Source organism: Mus musculus, chromosome 8, assembly GCF_000001635.26.
Source record: "Mus musculus strain C57BL/6J chromosome 8, GRCm38.p6 C57BL/6J".
In the NCBI taxonomy this organism is placed as follows: domain Eukaryota; kingdom Metazoa; phylum Chordata; class Mammalia; order Rodentia; family Muridae; genus Mus; species Mus musculus.
Genome location: NC_000074.6, coordinates 45,489,820 through 45,502,531, shown reverse-complemented (window position 1 = coordinate 45,502,531; position 12,712 = coordinate 45,489,820).

Here is a 12,712-nt window from a genome sequence, read left to right as displayed (position 1 = left end):
CCAGGAAATTCAGGACACAATGAGAAGACCAAACCTACGAATAATAAGAGTAGATGAGAATGAAGATTTTCAACTTAAAGGACCAGCAAATATCTTCAAAAAATTATAGAAGAAAACTTCCCAAACCTAAGGAAAGAGATGCCCATGAACATACAAGAAGCCTACAGAACTCCAAATAGACTGGACCAGAAAAGAAATTCCTCCTGACACATAATAATCAGAACAACAAATGCACTAAATAAAGATAGAATATTAAAAGCAGTAAGGTAAAAACGTCAAGTAACATATAAAGACAGGCCTATTAGAATTACACCAGACTTCTCACCAGAGACTATGAAAGCCAGAAGATCCTGGACAGATGTTATACAGACCCTAAGAGAACACAAATGCCATCTCAGGCTACTATACCCAGCAAAACTCACAATTACCATAGATGGAGAAACCAAAGTATTCCATGACAAAACCAAATTCACACAATATCGTTCCACGAATCCAGCCCTTCAAAGGATAATAACAGGAAAACACCAAGAACAGAAACTACACCCTAGAAAAAGCAAGAAAGTAATCCTTCAACAAACCTAAAAGAAGACAGCCACAAGAACAAACTCCCAACTTTAACAACAAAAGTAACAGGAAGCAACAATTACTTTTCCTTAATTTCTCTTAACATCAATGGATTCAATTCCCCAATAAAAAGACATAGACTAATAGACTGACTACACAAATAGGACCTAACATTTTGCTGCTTACAGGAAACCCACCTCAGGGAAGAAGATAGACACTACCTCAGAGTGAAAGGCTGGAAAACAATTTTCAAAGCAAATGGTCTGAAGAAACAAGCTGGAGTAGCCATTCTAATATCGAATAAAATTGACTTTCAACCCAAAGTTATCAAAAAAGACAAGGAGGGACACTTCATGCTCATCAAAGCTAAAAAAATCTACCAAGATGAACTCTCAATTCTGAATATCTATGCTCCAAATGCAAAAGCAGCCAAATTTATTAAACTTTAATAAAGCTCAAAGTACACATTGCATCTCACACAATAATAGTGGGAGACTTCAACACCCCACTCTCACCAATGGACAGATCCTGAAAACAGAAACTAAACAGAGACACAAGGACACTAACAGAAGTTATGAAACAAATGGATTTAATAGATATCTACAGAATATTTTCTTCTCAGCACCACATGGCACCTCCTCCAAAATTGACCATATAATCAGTCAAAAAAAAAAAAACCAGGCCTCAACAGATAGAAAAATATTGAAATTATCCCATGCATCCTATCAGATCACCACAGACTAAGGCTGATCTTCAATAACAGCATAAATAATAGAAAGCCAACATTCATGTGGAAACTGAACAACACTCTACTCAATAATACCTTGGTCAAGGAAGAAATAAAGAAAGAAATTAAAGACTTTTTAGAGTTTAATGAAAATAAAGCCACAACATACCCAAACTTATGGGACACAAGGAAGGCAGTCCTAAGAGGAAAACTTATAGCCCTGAGTCCCTTCAAAAAGAAACTAGAGAGAGCATACACTAGCAGCCTGACAGGACACGTAGAAGCTCTAGAACTAAAGGAAGCAAATTCACCCAAGAGGAGTAGAAGGCAGGAAATAATCAAACCAAGGGCTAAAATCAACCAAGTGGAAACAAGAAGAACTATTCAAAGAATCAATCAAACCAGGAGGTGGTTCTTTGAGAAAATCAACAAGATAGATAAACCCTTAGCCAGACTAACTAGAGGGCACAGGGTAATTAACAAAACCAAAAATGAAAAAGGAGACATAACAACAGAACCTGAGGAAATCCAAAACATCATCAGACCCTACTAAAAAAGGCTATACTTAACAAAACTGGAAAACCTGGATGAAATGACAACTTCCTAGACAGATACCAAGTACCAAAGTTAAATCAGGATCAGATTAACGATTTTTTTTTTGAGAAAATATTCAGCCAGTTTAATAGCCTCTTCCTATTTTTTTTAACTAGGTATTTTCCTCGTTTACATTTTCAATGCTATCCCAGAGGTCCCCCATACCCACCCCCCCAATTCCCTACCCACCCACTGCCCCTTTTTGGCCCTAGTGTTCCCCTGTACTGGGGCATATAAAGTTTGCAAGTCCAATGGGCCTCTCTTTGCAGTGATAACCGACTAGGCCATCTTTTGATACATATGCAGCTAAAGATAAGAGCTCCCGGGTACTGGTTAGTTCATATTGTTGTTCCACCTATAGGGTTGCAGTTCCCTTTAGCTCCTTGGGTAATTTCTCTAGCTCCTCCATAAGGGGCCGTGTGACCCATCCAATAGCTGACTGTGATCATCCACTTCTGTGTTTGCTAGGCCCCGGCATAGTCTCCCAAGAGAGAGCTATATCTGGGTCCTTTCAGCAAAATCTTGCTACTGTATGCAATGGTGTCAGCATTTGGAAGCTGATTATGGGATGGATCCCTGCATATGGCAATCACTAGATGGTCCATCCTTTCATCACAGCTCCAAATTTTGTCTCTGTAACTCCTTCTATGGGTGTTTTGTTCCCATTTCTAAGAAAGGGTAGAGTGTCCTGAGTGAAGTAATCCAATCACAAAGGAACTCGCACAATATGTACTCACTGATAAGTGGATATTAGCCCAGAAACTTAGGATACCCAAGATATAAGATACAACTTGCCAAACGCATGAAATTCAAGAAGAACGAAGACCAGATTAACGATTTAAACAGTCTCATTTCTCCTAAAGAAATAGAAGTAGTCATTAATAGTCTCCGAACCAAAAAAATCCCAGGAACAGATGGGTTTAGTGCACAGTTCTATCAGACTTTCAAAGAAGACCTAATTCCAACTCTCCTCAAACTATTCCACAAAATAGAAACAGAAGGTACTCTACCCAATTCATTCTATGAAGCCACAATTACTCTGATACCTAAACCACAAAAAGATCCAACAAAGAAAGAGAACTTCAGACCAATTTCCCTTATGAATATCAATGCAAATATACTCAATAAACTTCTTGCAAAATGAATCCAAGAACACATCAAAACAATCATCCAACATGACCGAGTAGGCTTCATCCAAGGGATGCATGGATGGTTTAATATATGGAAATCCATCAACATAATCCATTATATAAACAAACTCAAAAACAAAAACCACATGATCATCTCATTAGATGCTGAGAAAGCATTTGACAAAATCCAACACCCATTCATGATAAAAGTTTTGGAAAGATCAGGAATTCAAGGCTAATACCTAAACATGATAAAAGCAATCTACAGCAAACCAGTAGCCAACATCAAAGTAAATGGAGAGAAATTCAAAGCAATCCCACTAAAATCAGGGACTAGACAAGGCTGCCCACTTTCTCCCTACCTATTCAATATAGTACTTGAAGTCCTAGCCAGAGCAATTCTACAACAAAAGGAGATCAAAGGGATACAAATTGGAAAAGATGAAGTCAAAATATTACTATTTGCAGCCGATATGATAGTATATATAAGTAACCCTAAAAATTCCACCAGAGAACTCCTAAACCTGATAAACAGCTTCAGTGCAGTAGCTGGATATAAAATTCACTCAAACAAATCAATGGCCTTTCTCTACACAAAGGATAAATGGGCTGAGAAAGAAATTAGGGAAACAACACCCTACACAATAGTCACAAATAATAGAAAATACCTTGGTGTGACTCTAAGGAAGTGAAAGATCTGTATGATAAGAACTTCAAGTCTCTGAAGAAAGAAATTGAAGAAGATCTCAGGAGATGGAAAGATCTCCCATGCTCATGGATTGGCAGGATTAATATAGTCAAAATGGCTATTCTGCCAAAAGCAATCCACAGATTCAGTGCAATACCCATCAAAATTGAAACTCAAGTCTTCAATACTTAGAAAGGGCAATTTGCAAATTTATCTGGAATAATAAAAAACCTAGGATAGCAAAAACTATTCTCAACAATAAAAGAACCTCTGGTGGAATCACCATCCCTGACCTGAAGCTGTACTACAGAGCAATTGTGATAAAAACTGCATGGTACTGGTACAGCAACAGACAGGTAGATCAATGGAATAGAATTGAAGACCCAGAAATAAATCCACACACCTATGGTCACTTGATCTTTGACAAGGGAGCTAAAACCATCCAGTGGAAAAAGACAGCATTTTCAACAAATGGTGCTGGCACAACTGGCGGTTATCATGTAGAAGAATGTAAATTGATCTATTCTTATCTCCTTGTACAAAGCTCAAGTCTAAGTGGATCAAAGAACTAAACATAAACCAGAGACACTGAAATTTATTGAGGAAAAAGTGGGGAAAAGCCTCGAAGATATGGGCACAGGGGAAAAATTCCTAAACATAACAGCAATGGCTTTGCTGTAAGATCAAGAATTGACAAATGGAACCTCATGAAATTGCAAAGCTTCTGTAAGGCAAAAGATAGTGTCAATAAGACAAAAAGGCCACCAACAGATTGGGAAAGAACATTTACCAATCCTAAATCTGATAGGGGACTAATATCCAATATATACAAAGAGCTCAAGAAGCTGGACTCCAGAAATTCAAATAACCCCATTAAAAATGGGGCACAGAGCTAAACAAAGAATTCTCAACTGAGGAATACCAAAGGGCTGAGAAGCACATGAAAAAAATGTTCAACATCCTTAATAATCAGGGAAATGCAAATCAAAACAACCTTGAGATTCCACCTGACTCCAGTCAGAATGGCTAAGATAAAATATTCAGGTGACAGCAGATGCTGTCGAGGATGTGGAGAAAGGGGAACACTCCTCCATTGTTGGTGGGATTGCAGGCTTGTACAACCACTCTGGAAATCAGTCTGGCAGTTCCTCAGAAATTTGGACATAGACTACTGGAAGATCCAGGAATACCTATCCTGGGCATATACCCAGAAGATGCGCTAACTGGTAATAAGGACACATGCTCCACTATGTTCATAGCAGCCTTATTTATAATAGCCAGAACTGGAAAGAACCCAGATGTCCCTCAACAAAGTAATAGATACAGAAAATGTGGTACATTTACACAATGGAGTACTACTCAGGTATTAAAAACAATGAATTTATGAAATTCTTGGGCAAATGGATGTATCTGGAGGATATCATCCTTAGTGAGGTAACCCAATCACAAAAGAAGTCATTTGATATGCACTCAATGATAAGTGGATATGAGACCAGAAACCTAGAATACCCAAGATACAATTTGCAAAACACAAGAAAATAGAGAAGAACGAAGACCAAAGTGTGGATACTTCATTCCTCCTTAGAATGGGGAACAAAATACCCATGGAAGGAGTTACAGAGACAAAGTTTGGAGCTAAGACAAAAGGATGGACCATCCAGAGACTACCCCACCCAGATATCCATCCCATAATCAGCCACCAAACCCAGACACTATTGCATATGCCAGCATGATTTTGCTGAAAGGACCCTGATATAGCTATCTCGAGTGAGGCTATGCCAGTGCCTGGCAAATACAGAAGTGGATGCTCACAGTCATCTATAGGATGGAACACAGGGCCCCCAATGGAGGAGCTAGAGAAAGTACCCAAGGAGCTGAAGGGGTCTGCAACCATATATGGAACAACATTATGAACTAACCAGTAACCCCAGAGCTCGTGTCTCTCGTGCCATATGTAGCAGACCCTTGGTCTTGCAAAGTTTATATGCCCCAGTACAGGGGAATGCCAGGGCCAAGAATTGAGAGTGGGTGGGTAGGGGAGCAGAGTTGGGGGAGTGTATAAGGAACTTTCTCGGGATAGCATTTGAAATGTAAATGAAGAAAATATATAATAAAAAAAAGTTAAAAAACGAACTTCCAGAGAACTTGGAGGTATGAATTTTGTCATTTTAAAAAATGTGTGTTCTATATAAAAGATCAAAAATTAAACTTATCACCTTTTCATAGCAAGACTAATAACTGAAGACAATGCGAAAATGTCTGTAAAGTTCTGAGAGAAGTGGACAGCCACTTAAAATCCCATACGTAGCTAAAATATCTCTCAGTTCAAATAGAAAAAGATTTGAGGTGGTTAACCAATATCTTTTCCTGTGAGTTTAGTAGAAGGTGTGCCCTGTAAAGATCACACACATGCACACGCATGTGTACACACACACACACAGAGAGAGAGAGAGAGAGACAAAGAGAGACAGAGACAGAGAAACAAGGAGAGTGAATGTTCAGTAAAATGGGTTCCAACACAATAAAACGGTTAAGGAATCTCTTACTTCTCAGAATGGTTTGAAGTAATATTTCAAAACAAAGACTAAATAGCTATAAGTACATTTTGGAATAGGCCAAAATTCTCTAGGAGAGATCGTTTCAGTCAGATAGAATATAGTATGTATTTGGCATTTCCACATTGTTTAGGAAAGATTGGATAATTGGGGGAGTACTTTAAGATATATTAGCAGTAAGTACGTAAACAGATGAATTTAAAAAGAAAAAAAAGAAATTATTGACTTTAACTCTCCCTTGAGTCGTTTCTCTACAGCTGCTGTAGTGCAAATGCTCACACAGGCAGAAGTTACACAGTAAAGAAAACTGGCTTTCCAAATCTCCCCACCAATCTTATGCAAATTGCTCCTCAACTACAGATGGGACTTTTGTGCCCACCTCCCCTCTTCTATGCTGGGAAAAGGTCCTCCCTTCACAGCTTATCTGGAGAAAGAAGAATTTTGTTTTTCCTAAGTAGTCTCTTGGGAGAAGAATTGAGCCAGACGTCAGATTTTGCCTCTGACCTCTAGTTTCTTTAGTTGGAAATAGAACCATGTGTCAATCATGTGGGTGCATTCTTAAATATAAGGTATTAGGCAGTGTTTTGTGAACATCATAGAGTATATACTTACAACATAAATGGTGTACCCTATTTTTTTTTTTTCAGTTTTTTGAGACAGAGTTTCTCTGTATAGCCCTGGCTGTCCTGGAACTCACTTTGTAGCCCAGGCTGGCCTTGAACTCAGAAATCCGCCTGACTCTGCCTCCTGAGTGCTGGGATTAAAGGTGTGCACCATCACGCCCGGCAATAGTGTACCCTATTAAAAATCTAGGAAATATGGGATAGCCTGTTGTCCTACATGGTACTGTACTGAACACTGCAGCTGATTGTAACACATCTGAAATTATGTGTGTAAACATGCAGATATGTAGAGGATATAAAGAATAATAATAAAATCGGTACATCTGCTTGGAATACTTTCTGTGAATGAAATGCAAAGAATTGAACACTGCCCCTGAGACAGAGAAGGAACAGTGAGTAGGGTGTGAATATCCTGACACCTCTGTCCACACCGTAGATCACATGGACGTTACAAATACTTTGACTGTGAAACATTTATTCTTTTTTCAATAATGAAACCACTAATTTGCTGTCATGGTTTTACTTTATAAACTTTTAAAGTTGCTCAGCCTTTTGGGTTTTGCAGTAATACTTAAAATACAAACACATTGCAGAGCTACATAAAATAGTTTCATTTCCTTCTCCCTCTCTCCTTCTTTCCCTCCATCTCTTCCTTCCTTCCTTTCCTCCTTGCTTGAGACTGAAGATCAGGTCAGATAAGCAAATGTTCTGGTATTGACTTATATCTCCCCGACTCTGTTTTTATTTTTTATTTTGAAACAGATTCTCAGGAAACCGCTGATGTTGGCCTTGACTGAAGTCTCTAAACCAAGCAGGCATTGCACTTGCAAAGTCTTGGCTCACCTTTCTGGACAACATGGATTGCAAGCCTGTCTCTATCCCCAAAACGTTCTATTTCCTTTCTTCAATAACTTCCTGTACAGTTTTTTTTTTAATGTTTTCATTGACCTTTAACTTTTTGCTAAAAACTAAGGCATACATAAACACACACTGCCCTGAGCCTACATATGCTAGATTGTCAGCTCCATCACCTTCCATTTCTTCACTTGAAGGTGGCAGGGACAATGTGCCCATGGAGCTGTTGTCCCAGTGGTGAGGACACTCTCTTCCTGAGCACCTCCAGAGTCTGAATACGGAAGTGTACCTTCAGAAACGTGTTCTTGGTGGCTAACTTGGTTTCTTTTCTTTGGCCTAGATTTGCTTGTAAACAGTAAATACAACGTGAATGCTCTTCTCTATTAAATAGAAGTTTCAGATGTTGAGGGTACATGACTTAAACTTGTTAGAGAATCTGTTAAGGTCTTTGGCTTTGGCTACAGCTGTCACGGAAATTCTTGACTGACTCTCTTTTCTTTTCAGGAGTTCTTTCTCTTGCTTCTTCTACATTGGTAGAAGAAGCAGTGTGACAATCATTCCTCCCCATTAGACAGTTCCTCTCCAGCATCACTAGAAGCTACTTGGTAGCATCCTCATCCACAACCTCCTTCAGTTGTTTGACATCTCAGCAGTGCCTTGTTAATTTTTGTGATTAGTTACTCACTGAAGTCATGCATGAACTTGCTGGGATTCTTACTATAGATACCCTTTGTATAATCCTTGGTGACATCACCTCAAGCCAGGTTCCTGGTGCATGCCTAGGTATCATGATCCTCCCAGAATGTCTTCAATACCATCACAGTCCCTACAAGAGCCAGGTCAAACAAGAACTAAGCAAGAATCCTTTTTGTAAAGTAGAAATGCTGAAGTAACTCCTTCATTCATTGGTTGGCTCAAGGAAGGGGCTTTTGGCTGGGTATCATGACAGATGCCTTTAATCCTAACACTTTGGAGACAGAGGAAGGTGGATCTCTGAGAGTTCATGGCCAGTCTAGATTGTATAGTGAGCTCCAAGACAAGGGCTACACATAGTAAGCTTTTCACAAAAGGAGGTGATAATTTTGGTTAGGTAAAAGTCATATCCATGTTGGGATTGAGCAGGATGCTCTGGAGCCTTGTCAACATATTGAACAAGAATCCTGAAAGTATTTCCCCACTTCTCTGGAACAGTAACTCAGGGAGCATCTGGGATGAGGAACAAGGTCATCTATGGCTTCCTAATAGCTCCTGTGTTAAACAGGTGACAAAAACTGATTGTAGTGCATGGTGGTTATTGAGTTTGAAGGCACATAGTCTCTCACTGACACATATTACAAAAGGCTTCAATGAGTAGCCAGAGATAATGACCTCCAAGCAAGACTACTACCCTGTTTTTAAAAACTTTAAGACCTGACAAGCCTTCCTCTATTGATGAAAGTCTTTTCAGACTTTCATTTCATCCATTTCCAGAACAGGAAGCTTTTATTCACAGGCAAATTAATTCCCTTCCACAATTTGCCTATCTGTTTGCAAATTTTCTTCATCAGTCTTACTATGAGTACTTGAAGTCCCACTCCTCAGATTATCTAAGGAATACTAATTCTTGAGTCATTCAAACTACCCAGGATTAGCAGTAAATGTAATATCATAGTTGGATATCGCCTTTCATTTTAATGTTTGATTTTTTTTTTTAATTTGGTTATGGTCATCAAGTACTAAGAGAGATATGCCTCTATGCTTGGTCTTTAATCAACATTGCTAAACGTTTTCCACATTTCAAGAGAGAGGCCTTTTTGACTATTAGCCATTCTCATCAATGTCCATGAAGGAGAGCCTTTGTCACCTCTGTCACACTGTCCTTGTGCTTTACAATTGTCGCTATGGTGCCGTGAACTGTACCTGTCAAGCAATGGCCATTACTGTTTTTTTTTTTCCCCACTGCTATTGAAATGTCATGTCTAGGCCAATCACTTGATATAGCCTCTAATCAACATGAACTGTGGGTTTTGGTAATTTAGATTCCCTGATTTCCCTGATGAACAAAAGATGAAACGAAGTCAAGAACAAGAGAAGGAGATACAGCCAGGAGAGGCATGAAACATGGGTGTCGGAAAGTGTTTCTGGTGAACACAGGAAACTGATTTGCAATAAAACCTTTCTAGTGTGTTAGAGATTAAAGTCAGAGCTTTGTCCGTGATAGGTAAGTGCTTTCTTACTGGGCCACACTCTTGTTCCATTCAACATTTTTATATAAATGAGAGTATACTTTAACCTAAAACAAAATATACACATATAGCAAATATATGTGTCAGTAACACAGCTGTTGTATTTATTGGTTTTGCTATTTTGCTTTTTTGACAAAGTACCTGACATCAATAACTGATGGGAATAAAGAATTACTATTAAGTTCCAGAAGTTTAACTGCATTTTGAGTGGGGGATGGGACACAGAACTGAAAGGGGTAGATCAGAGCATGATATAGCTCAGGGGACATTCTAGCTATAACTAATTTCCCTCCATTACACTCTTTCTCCTCCTTTTCACCACCTGCCAATAATGCCACCCTCCTGTGAATCCATCAAGGGATGGACCCATTCAGTTGGCCAGAAATCTTTCACTCTAATTACTGCTGGAAACTCCACAATAGAAACAGGGTATGTCTTAGTTAGGGTTATACTGCTGTGAACAGACATCTTGACCAAAGCAACTCTTAAGAGGAGAACATTTAATTGAGGCTGGCTTACAGGTTCAGCGGTTCAGTCCATTATCATCAAGGCAGGAACATGGCAGTATCTAGGTTGTGGATAGCCCTGGTGCTACCTGTATTTTGATGTTAATGCCACTTTCCCAGGAGGGGCCATCTGGAATGAGGAATGAGTCATGTATTCAGGTGACTTCTTGTGAACCTTCCTGTGGAGAGCCATGAGCAATTGCCATCATGAGCCTCTGCTGTGCCTAGCTGATAAACAAGTAATGTGCGCAGGTGCAAGAGTAAATTCGTGCCAAGTCACTGCCCATCCTGGGGCATGGTGATGAGGCTCTGGGAGAGCAGCCAATCAGGTGTGGACACACCACACTAAGGTGTATATAAGCAGCACCTTTTTGGTACTTGGGGGTCTTCCTCTTCATGTTGAAACTGGTGTAATAAAGTTGCTGCAGAAGGATCCGGTTTCTCACACGTGTGTTCTTGCTGGCGAGACAATAGCACATGTGAGAATTGGTGCCGAAACCCAGGAACTGCCTTACCATCGCCGGCGCCGAGGAGACCTTCCGTTTGGGGGGCGGATTCAGAACTGCAGTCAGGTTAGTTTTTTAAGGTTCTGAGAGGCATGTTTGGTTCTGGGCTTTCTCTACAATTAGAAGGGGCAATGGAAGCCTTTGTAATTGTTTTTGCAGCACTTATCCTTTTCCTTATAGTGAAAGCAGGACAGCGAGTGCTGGAGGAGGTTCAAGACAGCATGTCAGAAACAGAGCGGGGTAAAAGATTGGGAGCTCAAAGGAAAAAAGGTATACCTAAGAAACAAGGCCCTTCCAAGGATTCTGGATCCAAGGAATAGAGAGAAAAGGGAAAGGACACCCTGGGAGAGAAAAAGGAGAAGGGAGAGAGAAAGAGGAGGAAAGATAAAGGGTAAAGGAAAAAGGAAAGGAAAGGACCAAGGAAAGGAAAGGAAAATGGAAAAAGGAAAGGAAAGGAAAATGGAAAAAGGAAAGGAAAGGAAAATGGAAAAAGGAAAGGAAGGAAGAAGGAAAGGAAAGAAGAAGGAAAGGAAGGAAAGGAAGGAAGGAAAGGAAGGAAGGAAAGGAAGGAAAGAAAGAAAGGAAAGAAATGATTGAGACGATAAGGTTCTCCGGTAAATGGGACAAGTTAAGGTTCACGGTTTTGGGACAAGTTGCACCAAGCACCATGGGGACTTGAGGTTTGCAGAGGAACAGAGGGTTTTACTAAAAGGGGTTTTGTTTGTCTGGAAGTTAGTGAGAAATTGCATAGAAGATAGAGAAAGATGTGGCGCAGAACTCCAGAGAGGTAATGAGGCGCTGAATCAGGTAAGAGAGGAGTGCTCTCAATTAGTTTGGAGGAGAGGGTCTGTTTGTGTTTCCTTAGGATCATCGACAACAGCTGCAGGTCCCGGAGTGGCTGACCAGAGCAATTCAGGGCAGGTGGAGCTGTGAGGACATGGATGTTCCTGTGGCTGGAGGTGCTCCTGCTAGTGAAAACTGAAGAGCTCTCTGTTCCTGAAACCTATGCCGTTGACGCATTCGGGTGTTTCCTCAATTCTTTACATCTAACACCAGATTTTAAGCCTTAATGTAACTCGAATAGAATCCATCATTGTTGGCAATTTTACCTCTTGGCTTACCTCTGCTTTTTCTTACTTTAAGGAATGGGTGGGAGTAATTTTGTGTTCATGCTCTGGTTGGTCTGCAAGCTCAGAACCCAATAAAACCGTGTCAAGGTCGTTATTGCTCAAGCACTTGCAGCCATTGAATAAGGGGCCTCCCCTGAAATTTGGCTATCCATGCTTAAGACTTAATTGGCATCTGAGTTCTCTGCTCTTGCGCTCCTCGGTTCTGCGGAAAATGAGAGAGACTCAATGATCATTGATCAGCCCTTGCACATTGCTGAGGTTTCCTCATTGCACGTGACAGGGTGATCATGATTTCCTTAAAACCTGGCTGGCCTTGCTCGTAGAGTTCACCCTAGGCCATCTAGCAGTTATTGTCACACAGCACTGTGGTATCCAGAGACGGGCAACTTTCCTCGTGCACAGACCAACCTATAATGCTGCGTTATGCCATGGGTTGCGAGGCTAAGCACTGCACAGAGGAACTTGCTGTTGGCATCCTGTGGAAGGCACGTCTGATTGCATGAAGGTTCAGTGTCCTAGTTTCCTTCCCCCAGGAAAAACGACACGGGAGCTGGCCAAGACCTCTCTGCGTGATGAGCCCAAGGGATGGTTTTGTGTAGGGCCCCTATG